This window comes from Lagopus muta, chromosome 1, assembly GCF_023343835.1.
Source record: "Lagopus muta isolate bLagMut1 chromosome 1, bLagMut1 primary, whole genome shotgun sequence".
Lineage (NCBI taxonomy): Eukaryota > Metazoa > Chordata > Aves > Galliformes > Phasianidae > Lagopus > Lagopus muta.
In genome coordinates this window covers 85,836,263-85,860,199 of record NC_064433.1, presented here as the reverse complement: position 1 = coordinate 85,860,199, position 23,937 = coordinate 85,836,263, and the positions used below count along the sequence as shown (strand labels likewise).

The window sequence follows — 23,937 nt, the reverse complement described above, 5'->3', positions numbered from 1 at the left end:
CACATCCTACACCAAGTTCCGATCCATCTGCACCTTTGCTTTCCTGATCCTATCTATTGCAGTGATTTAAAAAGCAGAATGCCTAGACACAAATTAAAGATTTGGAGACTACGTATGCTATCACATAGGGTATGTGGCATTATAAATCACATAGAATTAAAAGCCTGCAACTTTAAATGTTGCTGTTGAAACAGTGTTAATGGCAAACTATGCAGTTTGACTGCCTCTATAGAATTTTCCAAACTTGACTCCTCCTCCTCCCTTTTCTAACACCTATCCTCTCCAATTTAAAACAAAATAAAATCCAGTTTCCCTTCTGTTCTCAAAGAACATCATAGATGATTTATTCATCATAGATGAATAAATACAATAACTTACTACTCCTAAAATAACAGTAATCACCTGGTAAATATATTAAGACAAATTTATCTTGTTAATATCACTTGTATCTGCCAGCAGTAGTTCTGAAGATTCCCCAGAGCATAACAATTAAGACTACCAGAGCTTCGAACATCTACAAGGCAAAGTATGGCATATGGATTTGGGTGCCTGGGTCTTTCTACAGATCTTGTTAGGAATCATGGATTTCCCATTTATTCTGTCAAAAAAGAATTATGAGCTGCTCATCCTCTGGTTGGAAGGTATCCACAAGAGTACTATAAACTCTCCATTTAGAAGGATGCATTTGTGTTCTTTGAGTATTTATAGGTGCTATGACATCATAATGCTGGGAATCATAGTATTTATATGTTTTCTGTAAAGGAATCATTTACAGTAAAGCTATTAGAGAAAGTGAAGAATGCTAGCTACACCATCAACAAGTGCTACATAAACACCAACAAGACATATAAAATCAGAAACAGGCCATGAACAGAACATTAATCACATAGCTGGAAATTAATCTTACTTCTGTCATGATATACGCATTTAAGAAAAAAAGAAACCTAGAGCAATATTACTTTAAAACGGGAGGAAACAAAGCAAAGAACGTTTTAGTAAAACTAAACTAGCCTTCTTTTCACCTGCTGTGCCAGCTGTCCTTGAGTTTTGTCCTCCAGTTTCTCCTGTGATAGCCTTACTCTGCTCTGCAAGATAGTCATTATATCAGACATGGGTTCACCTTGCTCTTGCTATGTGCAAATGCTTGTAAACTGAAAAATGTTTTGTTTTTCCATGCACATAAAGTACTTGTCATACATGGCAATTTTGCATGATGAAACATCTATCAGACATGGAACAATAGTCAGCACAAGGGAATGAATAAAAAGAATAATCCACTTCTGTGTGAAATCAAGTTTTAATGAAATCGACATTAATATTTATGTTAACTGTCATTAAAACCTAAAGTGATGTGTTAACATTAGAATCTGAGCAGCCTGGAATCACATTAGCCTCTGGTTTCAGAGAAAAGCTGCTTTAAATGCAGAAGCTCTGATTTCTGTTCTAGCGTTGATTGTTTCTTTTGAAAGTGTTCCTCCCTACATCCTCCCTCATCTTCCTTCCAGATGTTCATGGATCAAACAAATTGTATGGATAAATGAATGTCTGCAGTTGTAAGAGTAAATTGACTTTTGTTTGCTAAAAATTTCTCTACTAAGATTTGCTGATGACAGAATAGTGATATCTTGCCACTGCACGCTTTCCATTTCCCTAGCTACTATTCTAAGTCAGTAGCTACTGATTTTCCAATATCTTATTCTTTCAGTTGCTAGGATGTGGAAGAGGTTATATTGACCATCAAGAATGGACTAAAAGAGAGAGGGCTTGTTTGTTCATTTGCTTTTTGTTTTGGTTTATTTAATTAATTTATTTTAATGGTTATTTATTGCACTTGGTGTGTCATTAAAGTTTGCTTTTTACCGAATCTGAACAAGCCCACGTGTGCAGAAAGTGATCACTACTAAAAACAGTGCTAGATCTGTACGTACAATAGCAGGAATATGAAAGGAAGGAACCTCTGCCACATGTATAGGCAATAGTTCCTTACAGAATTTCCTTACAGAATATAGAAGTTCCTTACAGCCCTTCAGGAAAGCTGTGCAGCTTAAGTTTCAGCCCAGTTTCCACCCTCACCCCTAACCCAGTCCTCCTGATTTAGAAATCAGCCAAGCATTTAATCAGCATGGATTCTGTTTTGTCACACTGAAAGAAGATGGTGCACCTATAAAGACATAGGGTTATCTGATCACCTATTCTCCTTAAAAATAAAATAAATTTTAAAAAAGCAAAACAAATGAACAAACAAAAAAACCTAGATAGACAGAGAGAAAAAAAACCAACCATACATACCTCCAAAAACAAACCCCCATAGGCCACCAAAAACTCAGAACAACACTCATTATTATATTTTCCTTTTCAAAAGAAAAAAAGAAAAAAAAAAAAAAAAGAAAAGAAAAGAAAAAAGAAAGAAAAAGCAAATCAAAACAACAGCAATGGCAGCAACAACACAGCAAACTATTAATTTGAAAATATTTTCTAAATCCTCCTTTCTATTTTAGAAGGTAAAAGAGAGCAGGATCTGTCCTAATTATTTCAGGGTCAAGAACAGAAACGGAGCCACTGCTGCTCATCTCTGCCCTAGGCAGGACACGTTAAGAAACGCAGCATCAGAAAAAATTGTTGCAATCCGTTTATAACTGTCTGGTGTGCTCTGACCATACCCAGCTGAATTAATCAATCATTAGCAACCTTAACTGTGAGCCTAAAAATCCATTAAACACTAAAAATGGATGGAAAGTCAGGTACAGACACTGCAAGGACAATTGCAACCAGTCTCCAACAGTTTCTTTCTCCCCAGTGAGCAGGCTGCATGTTCTTTCTTGGTCATGCAAATGCCTGCTGTGTGGCACAGCAGCCACACTTCGGGCTGAGCTCTCTTGGTTGTGTGGGGAGTGCTTTCCTCCTCCTGAGGGAAGCTAGTGGGATGGCTGCAGTCTTGGCAGCTGAGGTGTGGTGAGAGTTCGCCTTCATAGCTTAAATCTCTCCACAATATGAGACTGGGCCAGCCTTGCAGGGTAACAGGGAGGCGATGGTCTTGGCTAAGTAGCATCAAGGCAGAAATAAAAGCCTTTTCCAGGGGAGAGATGGGGGAGGATGTCTGGACAACCTAACACAGACACAGCTTTGGACATTTTCCAAATAATCAAAGGACTACTGATTTTCTTACAGACAGTGGAATCACTGTTCAAATTTCCTTGGCGAGAGGTAACACTGCAGTGGAAATACATTTATCAAAAGCAGATTCCTTCCCCCAGGTATTGCCTAAAAAACAAAGACCAAAAAATACTCTTACAAATGTTTCTGTAATTCGTTACTGTAACTTATTTCTCAAGCATCGGAAAGTGTAACCATGGTCTTTTAACTTAGCATCCACATTCAGTTTTGAATTCCTTGGAGTTTTAGACAAATCAATGGATGAAACAAAGATGGGAATTAAAAAAAAAAAAAGCCCTCCAGTTTATTTTGGTTTCTTTGTTAATGTATGCAGAAGAATGTTTCACTTCATCAATTTATCCAATAGAGCCAAATAAAACAAATGTGCCACCCCTAAGCCTGAATGTTTAACTTTTTATTACTATGCTACTATTAATGAAAGATGGTAACGGAGCAATTGGAACCAGACAGACCTTACTACAGTGGGCAGAACTGAAACAACATGCACTTTTCTTCTAGATGAACCAAGGGCAGATGAATACATGATCTGTTTTTAAACTCTCACTCAGTAATTATGGAGTATATTTTTGGGTTATTTGAAAAAGGGGGATGAGGGTGGACCAGAGAGCCATAAAAATCATTTACACATACACAAAATCCAACATGCTTCCAGACATTTACAGACCAAGTATTAGATACTCAACTATTGCAGCAAAAAATGATGTCAATCATTTCATTTGAGACAGCATTTACAAGAGTCAGAGGGTCTTGTGTTAATGTTATTGCTCAAAAGCAGGCTCTATAAGAAATTATAAATTTCTGTAGTAAATCTTGAAAATTACTGAACGACACAAATGTATATTGATTTCACTCCCCTATTCTCAGGGGCTACACCTATGAGAACGTGCATGTTTGTGGGAACTTCCTACAAACAAGTGCTAAAAATCTGTCATCTGTTTTTCACCTTCTTCTCTATTGGTATCTAGAGACATCTCACTTGTTTTTGTTCTTAATGACTGTTATTAGCATACTCTCTTCTCCCACTTTGTCGTTGCTGAGTTGTGATGGCTAGATTAAGATCTTTCACAGATCAAGAGGAAACAGGTTGCAACTAAGGCAGCAGTGAAGCAAGCTCCACTCCTACTCTCATCAGCATTCTTCCTCTGCTCCTCAGGGCAGCTGGATGCAGAAGGCAAATTCCATACCTCTGCCCTCACCACAGACCTGGACCAGAGTGATAGGAGGCTTTTCCAGAACTGGTCACCAGTTTACCAGGAAGCAAAAATAGATCCTTCTGTTTATAACCCTTAGAGCCACAGGAGCAGTGGAGGAGTGGAAAAGCCTCTACGTCACTCCTCCTGGCTGGGACTTGATCCAATGACCCAATAGATGAAAGGTTCTGTGTACTACTGTTACCATTTCTTTGAGCCAACCCTTTGTTCCCCACCTTTATTAAAAGATCTGAAGATTAATGCAAAGAACAAAATACAGAGAGCTAAATCTCAGTCTATATTATATCTCAGAAGTGATGTTTCACAAGCGTAATTCAGGGGACAAATTATTATTATTATAAATACAACAAAGAGTACCATTAAATTTGTTAACACTGATAGGTATCTAGCTTGAGGCCATATATTTGAAGCAATTGTAGGTAAAAATCCTACTCGGCTTTTAAGTGTTAGAACATTTAATGATTTTGTTATCTTTCCATTTCCAGAGCAGAATAGTAACTTAGTTCCTCCAGGAATCAAGACAATTAGTCATCTGCAGACATCATGTTTTGTTTTTTTTCCCCTAACAAAATAAAAATTCCCTAATTATCTTTAAAATACTTGTAGCTTATCTTGCTTTTAAATTTAATGAGGGGAAACGCTTGCCAGATTAAAATTAAATGCATCTTACTTACCTGGCCTTTTATCTTGGTAAATTTTGGACTACTATTTCTAAAGTTTTGTTCTGCCTTGCTTTCATTTCAAATCTGAAGTTGCTTGTTATACAAGAATTCAGGATAGTAAGCAATTAAAAAATACCCCAAAATGAATGCTGACCCAGCTTTTGCCCCATTGGCTAATTTTTTGCAACCACAAGTGCTGGCACGTGCAGCATCACATTCTTAATTAACAACTCATTTCATTGCTAGCTCTGCCACTACTTTTGCCCAGAAGTTACACTTAGATAAGCACACATTCATCCCTGAAGTATTTAAGTTGTTAAGACTTACAAGTGATGAGATGAAAAAAAAACACATCATTTTAAAACACTTAATCATGAAATAAGTGTGTTTAAGAACATTATCCACAGATGTACACATTGGTACAAATATCCCTACTGGTGGTCTCTTTATGGAGCCCGCTTATACTCAATCAGGGTCTTCCCTTTTCATTTGGGAGCTCTCTTACTGCACAACCACTAAATGGTTTTGAGCAGTTCACGAGTTGGCCCAGAGGAAGAAAAAGGCACCAAAACTTCTTAAATTCAACTAACAACTTCAGGCAAAATGTTGGGTTTTTTTAGGTTTACATTGGTAGCAGGAACAATTCTTTGCACTTTCTGTGCTAACCTGGAGTTTCTTGCAGTCTTCTGCCCCCACAGTGAACCACTTGCATGTGAATACCTCTAATCTGCAGTGCAAAATGACACTTCTTGCTTCTAAGTACAGATGAAGGGAAACTATCTTGGATTTATCTCTGCCAAAATTACAACGGAACTGTCACACTATAAATGTCAGGTTCCTGCTGCAGCTTTTAAAATGTTTAGATGCTTTAAATTTATACTTTGTCCTTTTATTTTTCAAGAAAAGTAATTTATTTCCCTGCTTCCAACTTCTCAGTCCTAGATAGGGCTGAACAACAGTGAACTCCACAAAAATAATCCTACCAAATGCCACAACTTTTTCGGTAAGGGGTTTTTGATATGTTTTCCCACCACTTTCTGCCTCCTTTCAGGACCTCTGAAGTCAACCTTTAGAGATACAAATGTTCAGAGGAAGAATGGACAAAATGTGTAGAAGCAGAATATTAAATTTGAGTACATGTTTTTAAAAATGTGAGTCTATACATCTGAGTGATCCAAACCATGGTATTTCAACTAATAAGATAGTTAAAAAGGTCAGTAAAACAAGCAGAACACAGAGAACGTACAGTTCTAGATAAAATCAAGAAATCTGGAAGAATATCAACAAACTTCAAAAACATCTGAAGAAGAATGTTATGTGGCCCATGCCTCTAATACTGAAAGCAGTTGCCAGCAAACAGATTTTTAATACTGCTTGTCACACAACCAACCAGGCGATAACTTTAGTCTTGCCTTCTATTCCATCCCCTTTCACCTGCTAACTTTACTATCTTGCATATGAAGACCACTGCAATGGAGTTGGTGGTTTCCACTGTTGTAATTTTCTAGGTGATGTCCCTACCGAGCAATAAAAAGATGGCCTCAAATACACAAAATTGTTACCTCTGGTCTACAACGGAGCAAAACTTGTGCTAAAGATGGATTCTGTACCAGGAAAACTCTAGTTATACGCACCATTTCTTCAGTACATATTCTCAGAAACACTGCAAATACATCAAAGCTCTCCTCTCCTCTACAAGTTGCTTTCTGCAAAACTATAAGTCTTACTCTATGCCATTAACATATTTCTCATAAGATATAACTTAAAAAGTTGGAAGACCACAACTGAGATCTCTCCTCTTTGCTCTGGCAAAGGAAGAATCCCTACAAAACAGGACAGGGAATGAATTACACTTCAGCCACAGCTTTCTTGGGATGCTTGGTCCAAGACTGCACAATAAATCATCCTTACCTCAACAAGTTCAAAATGCTGCAGTATGCACAGCAAAGGATGTGTTTTTAAAAGCAAGCTGAACCTCCAAACCTAAAGTGTCACGTCAAAAATCAGGAAAAAAAGAACCCATACAAAATACACACACACAAAACCAGTTGCCTCCTCCAGAAGAAAATGTTGGCTGAAAACAGCAATAGCTATTTCATACAAACAATGACAACAAGGACATGATCTGCACATGTTAACAGTGCTGGAGGGTCCATTTGTCAAGAAAGGTATTTGTTTTGAATTATTCACTTAGTTTCTCAGTTAATTAATTCCAAGGATCTAGCTATTACATGCAGGCTATGATTTTTCAAGCTGTTTAATTGTGGTTACAAAAGATGAAATTCTCTTTCTCATTTTGAAGCTGAAACGGAAATCATTGCAAGAAATAATAAAAAACACAGTATCAAAAGACCTATAGATCCCAGAACTGGCAGAGAATTAACATGGCTTAATAAAATTCATGGTGGGATTGCTATAGCTGCTGTTACCTAGAGGAGCATAAACATATTGACTTGTGCTCCTTCACACAGAGTCCCTCAAATGTCAGCATTCAGATAAGCCTGTGGCTATAAGTAAAGAAAGAAATGTTGATTTTTCTCTGTTAGAAATATATTACCCACTTGCATTCAGCACTTAACAGACAAGCAAAGCATGGCTGAGAAAATGGACAGACAAAAAGGCAGGGCATGGACCAGGGCTTCTCCCAGTTGCTTGAGACTTAGGAGAAACTGCCAGCACTTGAGGTCCACTCATTTACTGCCATCCCCAAACAAAGCCACTGCTATCCCCATGCTAAGCACTATTTTCTGTGTGCTTTCACTACATATGAAAAGGCACTTCACTCATTCATCTTAAGCACACATACTGGTTTTTACCTGTGTTTTTCAAAGCAACACTCCAAGTAGTGTCTTTCTACTGTACACTCCACTTTTAAGATGCTCCTACAGAAACCCAAAATAGTTTGTAAGATCTGTATGTAAGCCTTGTTTCTCTGTAAGGCCTCAAAGAGAATTTATATTCATACTATACGCATGCATCTACCCTCTGTGGGATATTGCCAGCTGAGCTAAGGTTTCTTCACCATCTAATCCAAGCACATCAAAGCATCTTAGCAGCACTGGAATGAATAAGTACAGGCTTTCATGACATAATTTATACACATATATAATGTGATGAGCCAAAGGCATATGCAGTCCCACAAACTTTCAGAACTTGGGTGCTGAAGTTAAGTCCATCTTGTGAGGCTTCACAGCAACTAAGCCAACTCTCCATGATGCCTAACAGGACACAAATTGGTCTTAGTGAGACTGTCAAAAAGAGATGCCACAGTAGTGTCCCTAAATCTGCCACTTCCAGGAATCTGGACAAAGCCATCCAGCTGGCTCAGTGCAAGGCAACACACTTGGGATGTGTTTTACCACCATGTCAGGCAGATGCACACCTACCAGCATTCAGAGAAAGCCAGCATACCCAAATGCCTCAGTAAGTTCATATCTGCAGAAGAAGTTACATATATTTTGATATCTGATCGTATCATTCAAAGTTAGGCTTCAGAAACAACTAAGTATTAGTTGCTTTTTTAGCTCAGATGCTACACGTTGTTTCTTTTGTAGTGAATATCTTCCAAATTAAATGATCATAATCTTTTCCTTCACAAGCCCACACCTTGTATTTGATATGGAAGTGAGCTTTACATACGCAAAACAAATACAAGAACAGCGAAGAATCGGATGCAAATGAATTTCTAATTCAGAAAGGTCAAACTGTTGTCATATCACTATTTTACAGTAAATACAGCCTGTTCACTTCTTATCCTTCAAATCACATCTCGGGCTCACATGAACAAAGATGTTCAAGGAGCTACCAAACTCTTGGAGGCAGATATATTCTCTATCTGAAGCCATGACATTTCTAGGTGCGCTTTTAGGCATGATGTAGATGGTTTCTTAAAGAGCTTCGCATAAATAATCTGAATCCTTTCTGTTTAAGTGACAGAGTAATACATCAGAAACCTTTACAAGGTTTCAGCAGGACAGACATAGAGCCTGTGTGATTTCTGTGTCTGAATTTACAATGGTAATGCCACACTGAGGAGTTTTTTGGACAGTACCTTCAATGTCTTTACTCTGGACTTCATTCTGATGCTATAGTGGAACCAGTCTTCCCCTGGACATCTGGACTCAAAGAATTCTGAAAACCCAGCCCTTAGCACATGAAAATACTGTTTAATATTTTGTGGAACTACTCAGCAAATCTTCAAAAAAAAAAAAAAAAAAAATCTGTGATAACAGGACCCCGCGCGGTAAGACTATAAAAATAATTGTACTGCTCAGGTGGAAACACTGCATGTCTGTAAGGAAAGCCTTAACTGCCAAAATAATCACCATCATCTTAGTCAAAGTTTTGCTTCCTCTACAGGAAACAGGAAGAGGGAAAAAAAAAAAAAAAAGGCATTTTCAATTATCATATCCTCAGACAGTGTACTTCATCCTGTTGAGCCAAACTGAACTGCAAATCACTGCATTGTCCACATACCTCCTGGAAACTGCTGTTTGAATGCCTCCTTTCCTGACAAAAATCTGGCTTGGCTCTATCAGCACAACAATCAGATCTCCCCTTCTACCTTTAGCCAGTTCTCAAGTCTTACAAGCTCCAGTTACAGCCAGCTACAAGGAAACATGAGTAGGAGGCTCCAGAGCTACAATTCCTATGCGTTTACACCTGGGATAAGGTTGTATCTACCCCTGCTTTTGCTTCCAAAGAAACAAAGCCAAACAGCTAATAATTAAACCCATTGCTTGATGCAAGCTTTTAAAGGTGAAATGATTGCCAATAAGCCCGCATCACACAGAAATGGATGCTGCAGTTTTCTGCAACTCACAGCTAATGACTACTGGGATTGATTTTAAAGAAAATATCAAAGATAGATAAGGATTTTGAAAACGTTATACTTTTGACGCAGTCACCTTCTAACTTAGTGAAACTCTATCAAAGGACTTGTTGAACAGCCAGCAGGAAAATGGTATGGTGAAACATTCTGCTTGACTCGTGTCCGTATACGAAAGCGTAAAAGTGATTTTTTTAAAACATTTTTGTGTTACTTGCATTAGCTACCAGAGAGAAGAGTGACATGCCAAAGAACTAGCTAGCTGGTTTCCTCTCCAAAGTTCATATTCAATTAATCAAATATTTACCTACCCTTTTTTTAAGCTCAATCATACAACTAGTTCTGTGCTCCATGCAGTAAAAATTAGATTTGAAGAACACTTCAGAGAAGCAATACATCATTTTTATACTTGGTGACATGGTAAGCCTGAATCTTTCAGACTGCCTTAGGCTAGGATCAGAAAGAAGGGAGCAAAGCCAGAGCCTTTAGTTTCATGGACTGTTTTGATTCAAGTAACAGGAAAACTGTGATCCACTCAGTTGCATCTTTTCATGTGTCTGCAGTACCAGTTAGACAAAAATGAGAAAAAAAAATAATTTTTTAAAAATTTTTGTCCAAGTATCATTAAAGCCCATCATTCGAAAAGAATTCTAAGAATAAAAATCAAATCTAAGTTGAAAACCAAGAACAGCTTAAACTGTATCATCACAGTAGAGGAAAAATAATAATTTGCTCCCCAAGTAAAGTGCTATCCTTCTAAGCAAATTTTTAATTGCATATTCTGTATTTAAACATATTAAACACTTTACATATTCTGTAAATAAACATATTGTAATTAATTATTTAAAAATACTATATATTTATTTTTAAAATATTATATTATTAAAAATAATAAACATCACAATATTGTAATATTGTAATAATTGTATTCTGTAATTAAAACATGTTAAAGACATAAGATTTCTTCACCAACAGAAGTCCAACTGCCATTTGCCTACAGTCTCTTTTCATTAGAAAATGTACATGCATAGATTGCTTTACAGACTTCCTATGAACAACCCAATCCAAGCAACTGCTATTCAAGCCCTAATATCTACTTAAAATGATGTCTAGAGTTACAGCCTTGATTTCTTTTCACAGTGAGTTGCAAAGCTTTTGTTTTCCCCATATTCTTTACAGAACCCTTGTTTACCCTTGTAAATTAGTACTTCAGACTGTCAGATACCATTTCTCCATTCAACAAATGGCCTTACACCAGCTTCTTTAGAGCTTTCACAGCCAGCACAGGGAAGACAGAAGTAGATAAATTTAGACTATGAAAATTAGTTGAAACCCACGCAATACAAAAACAACTGTACTTCTTGGAAGCCATGTGTTTCAGTTGCAAAATTTGTCCCAAAGCCTACGCAGACAGTTTTACTGTGAAAATGATAACAAAACAAAAACAACCACCTTAACACTTCAGAGATTTTCATGTATTTTAGTTGACACATGAGTACTAGCCTCATTATACATCTTCATTGTAATTTCTGCTTCCAAATCCCTTAGGCTCATTTTCAAACTCTGCTGAGTTACTATCACTGTATATTCCCTTACCAAACAGCACATGTATCAAGGCAGCTATACTGAAAAAGTGTTTGCAAACTTAATCTCCATTTTTTTATACCAGGCATTGCTATGACAACATACTACCACACTACAGCTCCAGCAATTCAGGAAGCACTATTCATTTCTACAGGGCTTTCTTCTATCATCAGGTTTCCAATTTCCTGTATTACTTACTTTGAATTCTTGTGAATCAATTCAGCTGGTGTTTTAATTTTCCCAGGTCTAATGCAACTTTACATCCTCACAGAAAAAAAAAAAAAAGCCATTTATCATAGTCTTCAGTGTATGACCTTTTCTCAGAAACTATTCCTACAGACAACTCATTTCAGTTCTTAGCAACATCAACTTCACCTAACAACTCTTCTCCTTTCAGGTTTTCCAACAGCTTCAATGACCCTTAGCTTTACTGCAGATTTGTTGTATACATTTTTTTTAAAATAACCTGCATATTTAACTTGATTTCTCATGTTTTATTTACTAGTCTTCCTTCCTGAAGTTTCTGTACTTCACATTTCCTTATACTTTTTGTATTCATTATTAACTTTTTCTTTCAATATATTATACTTCAAATAAGCCAAGTCTTATTTATACTTCAAATACACCTCCTTTCTTTTTTTTTATCAGTTAATTAAAAGACAAAAACCACTTTCTTCCTCTCAGTGTGCTTCTCCCACCTCTTTCTCTAGTCTCATACAGTTGATCAGAGTACAGAAAGAACAAGTTTTTTGTTGAAAAACTATTCCTTTGAAAACAGAAGCCCACAATGAAGGTAAAAGGATTTTGGAGAACAAAACTCATTTGAAGGGCTGCCAAAAGCAACAGGTTAACAACAACAACTCTCAAAAAACTTGAACGACCATGGAGGAGACCAAAAGCAACATGAAGGGTATCCAGAAAAAAACCTCAGACATATGGAAAGTAATGTCCTGAGAACAAAGAATTCAGGTTGCTACTTTTATGGAACTCATTTCAACTGGCTAAATAGCTGACACCAACTTAAGGCAATTATGAAAATAAAGATGAAAAATAAACACACAAGCACTTAGCAAAACAAAACTGAGCTATTTGAAATATGTTTAATGAGTAACACAGACTATCTGCTAGAAGTTCAGTCTCCAGCCTCTAGCTTCAATGCTTAGCCTCCATTCCCTTACTGGTTTCTTTAGGGAACATAACAAATTAACACAGTTTTTTTGCATGATGTGAATATCTGCCTATTATGTATTAGAATGAAAACCACCCACACAGATTTCATGTAGAACATCAAATGGCCATTAAGGAGAAAGAGGATGCTTATTAAAATTCCCAAACAAACAAAAGAAATGTAATGGTTCTACACTGCAACAGTATCATCTAGACCTCCTTACTCTGACAATTTTGGAAATATGTCCAGTTCATAATATTTTATTAGTCTATATAAAACATGCGATTTATCTCTTCCAGAAAACCTCTTACTGTTATTCTTAGACCCAGTATTTAATTAGCCTTTCAAGCTAACGTTCCTGATATTTGCAAAGAAATCATGTGTTTAAATTGTTTTTATGTCCTGAACATTACCAGGATATAACTTTCATGATCAACACGTATTCCTAATAACACTCTTTCCATCCTTGCTTCACATTATGTTATTAACTGTATTCTGGTGCCTGTCCTCTAGTGAGTGTACCAAAGGTATCCCAGGTAACCCCTGCCTGTTACAGACAAGCTGAGTGCTTCCTGTTCTCTTTACAATCTCTATCCCAACTGCACTTATCTAACTACCTACCTACCTAAGACCAATGATATCTAGAATAATACTTTGATCCTGCTCAGGTACTATCAATGACTACACAAAGAGTCCAGAAGATGCAGCATCTACCTGAAGCCTCATATTCAGATCAAACCAATTACATTTTGAATTATTTGCTTTCTGATATGTAACCTTCGTAAGTGTAACCAGTTCAGGTATAACAGGACATCATGCCAATTCACCATTCATCTTCTATAGGCCAAATTGCTTTTCATTTCACCAACAGCCTGCATACTGTAAAGTGTACAAGTCAGAGAGCTTGTGCTGTTGACAACTCTTAGAACATCACAAAAATTTCTGATTTTATCCTCTCCTGATTTTTCACAGGCATTTTGCTAGTATAAAGGGTTTAAGCAAATTCTCCAAAAATAGTTCCAGAATATATTGTATGGATTATTTGCCAAATATGAGCTGTATCTGGTTTGAGCTGTCTTTTCTCTCCAGTCCTACCTAATATCTTCTTCCAGATTTTGCCACAGTATGTGCTAGAGGCTTCTAAGGAACAGAAAAGAAAGACCAGCAAGTAAAATATCCAATAATGTTATTTTTGCCCAGGAGGTCCTATCTGCACAGAGCTGTCTATATTCACTAGAGCTGTTTGCTATCTATGTCATATGACAACAGAGCAGGAGAAGGAAATATCATGCTGTACTAAAATTTTAACCTGTCCCTGCTGGGCTGGAAATCCCAGTGGTACTGTTCAGGTTTGACAACACTGTATGAACCCACACTCTTTCTTGCAGCTGATGATAAGCTCATACACAAGTATGTTAAGTGTTACCAGCCTACCATAATGTCAGTTTTATTTAGGAGAGTTTTTGACAGTTGGTAAAATAATGCATTACAAGAACATCCGGTCATCAGAGAGGCAGGCTTAATTGCAATACTCAGACCAGCACGATGAATATACTATTGGGATGACTATCAAGATAATAAATAGAAATTATCCAGGATCATTCTGTATGCATTTAACTCATTTCTGATGACAGTAGGATGGGAAAACAAATATATCATTTACTTACCTGTACAGAAGTGCTTAGTCAAGACATGATGAATATAGTCATCTTAGAAAAGACACTTAAGACTTTATTGCACTGATATGCTTGGAAACTCATTTACTAAATACAGTTGGTATAGAATTCATTTTTCCACAACATTTTCATTTCTTTATTTGACATTAAAAAAAAAAAAAGAAGCGGAAGAAAAAGCTAAGGCTATAGAGCAGGAAAAACACATTGCCAATTAAAATCGCTAAGTCAGAAGAAAAAAAGATGATAGTTCAAAAGAGGACAAAAGTAGGGGTCTAATTAGAGTCAAACAATCTTCTTACCTGGAAAGAATCAGAAGAATGATTTCACTGTATGATGAAATCTTAATGCACTTGATAGCAAAATAGTTTATTGCATTTCTCAGGGGGAATACATTCACGTGTTGCACTTAATTTAGAGTCACCTAAAAATAGAGAAAGCAACATCTAAGGAACTACAACTGGATTTCTGTGAAGAAAATACCTTAAGAATAAGCAAAAAATAATCCCAGGATTCCCCACATATTTACACTTTGTAACTATCTGTTAACTCTTGTTTGGTTCAAAGAAGTAATTAAAAACTCCTTGCTCATACAGACTTTCATAAATCTCAACTTTGAACTGGAATAACACCATTTATGATGCTTCTGGAAAATCTCAGCTACTGTACTGATACACCAGTTACTCTTCTCTTATTTTCTGGACTTCAGCATAAACCATGAAATACAGAGTGACTTTTTAATACACAAATAGCAAAAAGCTCAGCATTGTCTGCAGCACTGTGCAAACTCCACAAATCCAGAGAAAATTGTTCATCTGATAACAGCCCTTCTTGGAAGATAACATGAGAGCTCTGAAAAGTATATACCACGCTAAAGTCAGAAGAACTGAATAAGACATTAGTAGCAGCGGCATTAGTAGATGTCATGGCTCATATCCTGAAATTTTTACATATGTTGACTACTTTATGGAGTGGATATTATGCACAGTATTCTCCAATATGCTGTTTTACAAACCGTCAGTTCAAAATACTAAGCCTTACCAATATATTTAGAATTTGTCCAGGGATTTCCCTCAGCACGTTACTGTGCTGTTTCTACTAAGGGAGTTAGCCAAAAAGCTTCAATCTGTATCCACTCCTTGCTCAAACCCCACCCTCACCAACAAAAACAGTTCTCTACAAGACAAAGGTTTCATCATATGTAAGTGCAGTATGTGCCACGCTGTGTACTGTTTCATACAAGCAGGAATATCCTGAGTTTGCAGAGACACACAAGGTTCATCTAGACCAACTCCTGGCCCCACTCAGCACCACCCAAAATCCAAACCCTTTGTCTGAGAGCAGTATTCAAACACGCCTTGAACTCCAGCACTTGGGGCTGCACCCATAGCACTGTGCAGCCCATTCCGTGCCCACCGCCCTCTGGAGCAGACCCTGTCCCTGACCCCCAGCTCCCCTCTCTTGATGCAGCTCCATGCTGTTCTTCACCATCTTTGTAGCCCTCCTTCAGACTCTCTGCAATAGGTTTATGTCCTTTTTGTAGTGAGGTGCCCAAGCCTGCACATGTCACTCAATGTGAAGCCAGACCAGCACTCTGCCCCTGACACCCGGCTGAATGGGCAGTGGGTATTCAAGCAGGGTTTGCTATGGATTAATATGCTCCTGAATATGCAGCATGTGCTCTTTTACTGCTGGGTCCTTTATTAAACTACCTGAATATTAGTGGCTCTAAATTGATATGATTAAGGTTTAATGAACTACTGATTAGCACTAATGAACACAACTGAACACACATTTTATTAAATGATTTGTCTCTTTTGAAATGAAAGTAATGTTGGACCCATTAATAAAAATTATTTGGGTCATTTCTGAGCAACTGTTACACTCCTTGGAGAAAAAGGATAGAAATCAGTCAGTATGCAATCTTATTAGCTTTTACACACATCTAATGCTTCAATAGTTCGAGTTCACATTATCTATTTTCTAGGTTTAGTAAGGTCAGAAAAAAATTTAGATAAGTCTATATAAGTTTCTTTTGACATGGCTCATTTGTCTCTATGACCTGTCAGGATCAGAAGTTACTTATCATGCAGGGGACTTTGTTCCCTAGTTTTAAGCAATAAAATGAGCCTGACTGGGAAAACACACACAAAACAAAACAAACAACAATAACAAAAAACAACTCATGGTTAGAGAAACAATTATTTCTTCATATTATAGTATGTTTTCTGTATCTTCTTGGTCCCAAAGTTTTTGGAACCAAGACACAACGAACACAGTCCTTCTTCCACAAGACACAACACTAATTTACCTATAATCCAAAGGTTAAAAGTTGGAAATGGTTTCCAATGCTCTTTACAGAAAGACTGAGGAAGCATTAATGTATAACTACTCTCCTCATATGAGGGTAAAATGGAGTTGTTTGTCTTACAGGACAAAAATAAATCATAGAGTATATGTAAGTGCTCTTGAATCTGCTATGACAAGTGATGAAAATGTTTTAGCTTATTGTTTAGAAACCTGTCTCATAATACCCAAAATTACACGTTAGGTTATTAAGATATCATTCAGATTAAAAAAAACAAATTTAAAAAAAAAAAAAAAAAAAAAAAAGGTTCCCTAATGGTTGCCTGCTTCCTACTTCAACTCAAATCAGATACAAAGGAGGAAGGAGTAACAAGAACAGTGACCAGGACAGTCTTCTTCAAATGCTGCATAATCTAACAGGTAACATAAACGGACAAAGAACCTCCAAGGACTAAAAAATGATTTTTTCTTTCTACTTTCATAGACTCTGATGGGCATAGTAAGCCTCAAGTCAAATCAGTAAACTTCTACATGAGTTACCTGCCGTCGATGTGTTACATTTAAGGCTCTGATGATGAGGAGGAAGCTTAAGGAAACCAGACAGACACCAATTGCAAAGTTCATGGCACAGGAAAAAAATAATTAACAGGCGCCTATTGACTTAAGAGAGTCTTCTCTAGTGCAAGGATCATTATAGTTTTTAAATCACTTATCCCTTTGTTAAAGCATGTCCTACCACTCTCAAAGAAACCTCAAAAACAGAGCTAGGGATTTAAAATGTATATATAATATAAATCGTCTTATGTAAACAGCCAGACCCACTATCTCTCACATATTAGGTGAAACAATTAATGTAGAAAAATTGAAGCAGAGATAGACTAATGAGACCTTTACAGGATAATTTCTATATAATTCAGTATAGTGGGCTAAATGCTGCTTCAAATTGTTCAAAAGTGAAATAAGAAGAATTCACATGCATTTCAGTCCAGCTGCTCTGCATCAAAAAGAGTGAAACTGATGGCAGAATTTCACCTATTGCCAGTCTCAAAATAGATTTCTTCCTAGATACTTTGAAAGTTTTCATGCACAACATAAGAAGAAAAGACAGAGCACATGTACATGGATACAGCCTCCATCAAAGCTTAGGGAAATCACTGGGAATTTCCCTAAGGACTTCAGTCTTTGAGCTGCTTTTACAGTTGAAGGGAGAACGTTGATAGTCTACTTTATGAACGAACACCAAGGGAAGAAACTCTCCCTTTTGATATTGATCATTCATAGTGCTGTAAAAGCACTTGGATGAAACTGAGGAAAACCACCCAAAACCTTTGTTACAAGGGTTGTTACTGAAGCATTGAAGTTACTCTGGGAGTTGGTAAGGCCTTACAACTGTTGGCAATGGACATTACTACTGTCACAGTTTTTATGATTTCTGTTATTGGTATTTCACATCATAACATCATGTAGTGCACTGGGAGCTAAAGAGTTAATGCTCTAGTTGTGTGGATTGTCAATAGTTCTGGGTTTACCTTTCTCAGAAGAGAAGAACTACAAATAATTCACTGTTCTGTTTCTGCTTTCTGTTTAGAGGTAAAGATAAAATGGATTGGGAGTCACTAGATAGCCCTTCTTTTCCTGCTCATCTCTGCAGTGAGTGCTCCCTAGCTGTCTTGCCTTCAACATTTGAGTAAGGCCTGTGGTTTTTTGGACACACTCTCCCTCATTTTATTTGATTTATTAGCTTCAATTCCAATTATATTGCATTTTACTGTGTTATCTCACATTCCTCTATCATATTTTGTAAATTAGCTTTCACCCTTAGCTCATTGCCGCTGTTTTGCCTTTAGGTCCATCTCGAGGCATGGGCCTGTGGGTCCCTCTGCCCCATTTAGTGATGGAACCAGGCTGAACCAGGCCAGAACTGTGACAGCTACCACTTTTAAAAAGCTTAGTGCAGGTTTCAGCATGTACCAGTGGTGAAAGTGGGACTTCAGAGGGAATAACATCCCTTCAGAATCTCCTGTAATCTCCTAAGCAACCCCTGTTCAAGACTCCTTTGTTTCCAGGAAGACAGAATTTGTTCTTACTTAGTATGTACAGAGTTTCTTCAATACCAACATATACAATTTATATTTGTTATCTTCTCACCTGTTTCAGCAGACAGTCTTCCTTATTGTTTACAGAGAAAACATTCATTTTCATTTGTGGATTAAGACATCACTGCTTTAAAGAGTACTAACCAATTTCAAACCCTCAGTTACAGAAGCCAGCTTTAATTAAAAAGCAAAGAAGAAAATTAATATGTGCTTTCCACTTCCAGAAGTATAATCCAGAGAAGAATACTAGAGAAGAAGGAGGTGGTTTTAATTTTTAGGGTCTTCATCAAAACTGCTATTATTAAAATCACAGGAATTATCTAAGAAGTAGGCTGCTCTGAAATTTAACTTAATTAACCAGTGCATTGGAAGAATGTGTGTAGTGCAAATATGCATACTCTGCAGGAAAAAAAGAGCACCCACGGCTTTAAGAAACAGACAATGTAAAATATTTACATGAGGACTGGTGTTGAATACGTGCTACATCAGACTTTCTAGAGCATTAAGAACATTAACTGTTTGGATTAACCAGCAGCATCCTCTGTAAGAAAGTTTTTCATAATATACAGACTGTTGCTAGGTACTACCAGCACTTCTGATGGGTTTTTAGTTTGTTCCATAGCTAAAATTGTTTCTAAAACTTTGTTTGCACTGAAGTTATGAATGAGCATAACCCCAATCTAAAAGATTTGTAATAACAAACACATCAAGAACTTTATTCAACCTTGTCCCTTAGAAAACTGTGTTAAAAAAATGAAACAGTCACTTTTAGGGCTTATAACACAAAATGAAGTGGCAGGACTTTGGCATTTGAAACCACTGCTTAACTGGCTAGCTATAAATCCTAAAAAGATGCACATGATTCGATATAAAAAAGACATCAAATAAATTTTTCAAATGACTATATTTACAAAATTCTCCCTTGAACTTACAGCAAGTATTAAGTTTCAGCAACATGTTGTTTGTTTGTTAGTTTTTTAAAAACACATTAAGAATCCATTTCTTCTTAAGAAAGATTTCTCAGGAGCTGGAAAACAGCCAAGAGAAAACCAAGGTCTTAGGAGCAAGAAATTTGATTACACCTTCATTTCTGAGGGTGAAAAAAAGAAATTCTGGATTATCTCAGCATCTTACAAAGGACAAAACACTGAAGTTACATCTCTAAAGCTGTATATTACTCCTGAACTGTAAAACGTGCATCCTTAACTAGTTATTCCCCCAGAATGTAACACAATGGCTCTTCTTTTAGGGCACATAAGAATAAAAACAAGATAGTTAAAGAACTGACTCAAAGCACCTGGTAAATTTGACAAGAATTTACATTATCATGAAAAAGTGAAAAGACTAAAATAGTTTCAGCTGTTCAGACAACAAGAGTAGCAGGTCCATGGCTACATTTAACAAAATTATATTATTATTATAATATATTATTACATTACTATATTATTATTTAGGCAAGATGCTTCCCCTATTGAAACTTCCTTACTTATGTTAGATAGTTGATGGCTGCATACTCTTCAAGACTCTTCTATACGGTCTGAGTGGCAGCCTGAAAGCCTCACGGGACATTTCTGAGCTTGTACCACACAAGCAATGGGTCAAAATATTTACTTCAGACAACAACCATGAAACTTCATTTGCAGCTGCTATTTTCTTTCTAATTAAAGACTCATTTCAAAGCAGAGTGGAAATAATGTGTCTGCTATGGTTAATATTTAATCAGTAGTCTAGCATGCCAACCATGTATCCCTTGTAATAGCCCAGGGTCAGTGCCCTGGCTCCCACTGGGATGCCATATGGCTGCGTCCAGAAGACTGGAAGCCACAAATACCCTATCGTGGGCTGAGTGATCATAGGAATCAATGAGGATACTAATTATTAGGTTTGAAGAGCTGACTCATTCGTTGTGGGAGCGAACATTATCTTAACAACCTTGAGTGTTTCACAGCATAAAGTGAAAATATGTTATTATTATTAAAAAAATCAGATTTAAATGAACCAAGTTTTTCCAGCCATTTACACTTAAATAATTTGTGATTTATCTGTATATAATACAAGCATGACGCTTGCATTGGTTCTCCAGTCCAAGGATAGCATCATAAACGCAATTCAGTTTTGATCCACTTAAAATCTTGGCCTGTACATGTGTTCATGTTAACTCCTTCCTTTCTTACCCAGTTATAGAAGGATTCTCTCAAATCTGTTTCTGCAAATGAAAAGTTTCTCAGATTTCACAAACACCAGAACGCTTCTTTGAAGTACAGAACTTAAGAAGCATTTAGTCATACATTACTCTTTTAGGGAGAATACACGTCTGTAATACAACATCTCCTGAACCCGATTCCCTGTTCATGTATGCTGCAAACCTAGACGCCTATCCATAAGTTGCCCCTAGAGAGCTTAGCAACCCCCTTTGCTGTGTTCCTCCAGCAACTCAGTACATTTTCCCAGTACATTCAAACTCCTGATAAAAAAAAACCTCATTACAGTTTGTATACTGATATCTCAGAAAGTAATTTTGTCTGAAAGAGAGGCTGCACTCTAGAGAGTGCAGAATCCCACCATTTGTAGCAGGATGTTAGGCAGATAGGATATCATAAAACACGTCAAGAATCTTTGCTGGAAGAGGAGGGAGCTATAAATAAAACTGGTTTAAGAAAGTCAAGGATAGCTGTGAACAACAGCTCATCTTCCATACTTAGCATCAAGCCAATGATTAATAGTTTGGCTAAGGTGAAACTGGAAGTAATCGCCATTACTGAAGCCAATTGTATGACACGTTTAATACTTAAAAACTAGACAAAATTCAGACTCAAACAGCATTTCATAGAGTCACAGAATTGCTCCAGTTAGAAAAGACCTTAAAGATCAAGTCCAACCACAGCCTAACCATACTACCCTAACTCTAACAACCCTCCACTAAATCATGTCCCCAGGCACCACAAACAAATGGTTTTTAAACACATCCAGGGATGGTGACTCAACCACCTCCCTGGGGAACCTATTCCAGTGCTGAACAACCCTTTAAAGTTTTTTTCCTGATACGTATAAAGTTTTTCCTGATATTCACAGGCTGCCCATTCCTTCTCCCTGAACAGAAACTGAATTTTCTTCTTTCTCTTCTCATTTGTAGTAGGGCAGTGTATCTACTGCACAAAAAGGACTGAACTCAGCATGCAATCTTCTACAGAAAAGATCTACTACAGCTTTAAATTTTTCTCCCTCCACTGCAGAATAGGCTACTGGTAAGGCGCTTCCCAAAATACAGATCAGTACTTCAGGTTCACTCAGTGAACGCGGGACAAAATGAGTATTAGCATACTAATCTAACAGAGATCTCCGGCACTGACAACACCTGCATCAGCATATTCTGGTGATCCCAGAGGTACCTCGGCAGACAAACACAGGCACGATCCCGCTCCTGCTCCCGGCTCCGTACTGAGCACTCACTGCCGCTCTCCCTGCTTTTCGCAGCGGAGCGGGCCGAGGAAAGAAGCCTTCCCCGCAACCTGCTCGCAGGGCACGGCCGGCACTTCACCCCCAGAGCAGATCCTGCAGCTCTCACCTGCTCTGCATCTTCGCGTGGCTCCTGAGAAAACCGAATTCATGACCCAGGACAACCCAGTGCAGGTCTTTAGTCCCCTCTAGTGGCTAAACTGCTTTCCACTGATCCGAGCTGCTGCGGCTGCCATGGCGTTAACTCCTACCGGCCTTTCAGCTGGAGCCTGCGACTTTAACTCCTACACAGCTTATTCCTATGGACGAGCCACCCAAGAAATGAATGCCCTTTCTTTTATTATTAGCTGGCTCATAGGGTGTCGACATGGGCTCCTCACAGACACCATCTCTGGAGCATGGCTGAAAAGAGATGCGGCATCACAGCCCAGGGTTGACACTTAATCTAGGCAATTCACTTTCTGTAAAGCAATTCGCTACCCATGGATGAGCTCTCTTACAAAATTAGATAACTATTGGTATAATTATCAAGGAATGAGGAAGCATTCCAGGACATGCACGTTTTTCTCCAGCCATCCAGCGCTTAGGTGGAAGACCTTGAGGAGTCTTATCAAATTGGGAAGGATTCAGCATGGGACACGCTGTTTTTCTAGTAAAAAAGATACAACCTTCCCTTACTTTTCTTTCAGCCACTGGAGACTTCAATTCTGCAGCTGGATCCCAGCCAGACTACGAGGCACTGTGAAAAACACCGTTGATTTCGTTGAGGCTCCACGCTAAAGCAAGCGGCATGGACTAATCTTGGGATTTCTATCATTGCAAGTCATGCAGTAAATGGGCTTTCTACTCAGCTCACTTCTAGAAGTTAGGAAATTATACAAGAACCTCAGATTTCTCCTAGTTCTGTCTCTGCAAGCCTTAGAGAAAGGCTTCAAAGAAAAACTCCTTAAAACTAAAGAAATAGAAACAAAATGAAGCAGTACAGCTCTTCAGAAAAGTAGACGTTTAATTTTGGTTTGTATCATTTTAATTGTATTTTAGAGAGCTGTTGTAGATGCATGATCAGAAGTATTAATACTAGATATAGGGCCTGTTTTATGGTCAGCACGAAGCTTGAACCAGAGAAATCACTGGCAGAGAAAAGGAGGAAGAAATTACTTTTGACTTAGATGAACATGTTCTCAAACACCTTAAAAAAAAAAAAGGAAATTCTAGAATATATGTACTTATTCTCTTTCTGTGTAACTCATGTATTGCCACCAATGCACTTTCTAGTAGGGTGAGGAGGAATCCTTCTTCAGGTGCAAGTATAGCTCTCATTTAGCCCTCAGTAGGCAAATTCATTATGGAGGAAAGTGGGCAATCTACAGCATCTCAGGCACTCCTCTTTCCAACCAGGCTGAAGATGGTGTGTCTGCCTGGAGAATTACAACAGCACTTCCCATGTGGCCATATAGTTCTTCTCCGCTCTCAGCCTCTGGTGGAATTTTTCCATTTTACACATTGTTCAGAACTTGCTACAGTGATTTCTAAAGTTCTATAATTGTGTCAAATGCTCATATAAATGACTATTTCTCTAGCTTTGTTTTCCCAGAAATTCTTCCAGTTTTACTTTTAGTGGAAACACTAGTACTGAAATACCTGCATGGAAGGAATAGAACTTTTTAGGTCCAGTGAAGTTAGTCTTTTAACAATCAAGCCACTGTTAGTTTATTCCAATGTTGCTACGTAATACATTACCCTTATGACTCTGTTACATAGACTATCTTAGGTACTGA

General features: G+C 37.6%; 1 long non-coding RNA gene across 1 annotated transcript in view; it reads right to left on the bottom strand.

Annotated features, from left to right (window-relative positions):
• The window catches only part of LOC125702783 (uncharacterized), a 289,289-nt gene that overhangs the window by 19,194 nt on the left and 246,158 nt on the right, over positions 1-23,937 (bottom strand). The window contains exon 3 of the long non-coding RNA XR_007380701.1: positions 14,603-14,724. This is a non-coding gene — a long non-coding RNA (uncharacterized LOC125702783). The remainder of the gene's footprint in view (positions 1-14,602; positions 14,725-23,937) is intronic.